The sequence below is a fragment of the Somniosus microcephalus genome, unplaced genomic scaffold, assembly GCF_052327205.1.
Source record: "Somniosus microcephalus isolate GS21.2 unplaced genomic scaffold, FLI_Smic_1.0 unresolved_chr1, whole genome shotgun sequence".
NCBI lineage: Eukaryota > Metazoa > Chordata > Chondrichthyes > Squaliformes > Somniosidae > Somniosus > Somniosus microcephalus.
The window spans coordinates 54,070,829-54,072,007 of record NW_028225179.1 but is presented as its reverse complement, the minus strand read 5'-3'; the positions used below and the strand labels follow the sequence as shown (position 1 = coordinate 54,072,007).

General features: G+C 41.9%; 1 non-coding gene across 1 annotated transcript; it reads left to right on the top strand.

The window, feature by feature from the left end:
* The first annotated feature begins 674 nt into the window (after positions 1 to 674).
* trnat-cgu (transfer RNA threonine (anticodon CGU)) lies at positions 675 to 747 on the top strand. Its single transcript has one exon. It is a non-coding gene; the product is annotated as a tRNA-Thr (tRNA).
* The last annotated feature ends 432 nt before the right edge of the window (positions 748 to 1,179 follow it).

Here is a 1,179-nt window from a genome sequence, read left to right as displayed (position 1 = left end):
AAGTTCTCCTGAACACCCCTCTAATCATTCTACCAATTACTTTAAATCTATGGCTCCTTGTTATTGACCTCTCTGCTAACTGAAATAGGTGCTTCCTATCCACTCTAGCTCGGCCCCTCATAATTTTATACCCCTCAATTAAGTCTCCCCTCCGCCTCCCCTGTTCCAAAGAAAACAACTCCAGTCTGTCCAATCTTTCCTCAACGCCAACATTCTCCAGTCCTGGCAACACCCAGAGGACAACAGAGGACTCAAACTGAATGTAATTGGAAAGAGCACCAGAGGGCAGATGAGGAAAGATTTTTTTACATTGCGAGTTATTATAATCTGTAATGCTCTGCCTGAAATGGTGCTGGAAGCAGATTCAATAGTAACTTTCAAAAGGGAATTGGATAAATACTTGAATTGGAAAATTTTGCAGGGGTATGGGGAAAGAGCTGGGAATAATTGGATTGCTCTTTCAAGAGCACGACGGGGCAAATGGCCTCCTTCTGTGATGTATGATTCTCTAATTATCTGAAAGGTTTTATTGAAGGATTCATGTAAATGAGGCTGTTATTTGCCTGCTCCACTATCTCAGTTTATTTCTGTGTACAAGTGCCTGTTCTGTTTCAACCTCATTGAAATGATTCGGGGTTCGGTACTAATGAAGCTCAAGTTAAACTCTGATATACGGCGTAGTGGCCAAGTGGTAAGGCGTCGGTCTCGTAAACCGTAAGAGCATGGGTTCGACCCCCATCTACGCCTCGGGACATTTATCGCATTTAATTTGACATTTTTAATGTTTCTCCTTTTTATCTCTATCAAATACATTCATAACTTTGAACATTTCTTTCAACTCTCCTCTTGACATTCTTTGCTCTAAAGAGAAAAATCCCTGCTTCTCCAGTCTCTTTGCATAAATGAGGTCCCGCATCCCTGGTACCATTCCAATAAATCGATTCTGCACTCCCTCCAAGGCCTTGCCTTCTTTCGTAAAGTGTGGTGCCCAGAATTGAACGCAATACTCCAGGTGAGGCCTCACCAGTGCTTTATAAATGTTTAGCATAATTTCCTTGCTTTTATACTCTATTCAGCTATTAATAAAAGACAGGATCTCAAATCCGTTTACACAGCTTTCTCAACTTATCCTGCCACCTTCAATGATTTGTGTGCGCACACCCCATGTGTTCCAGTTCG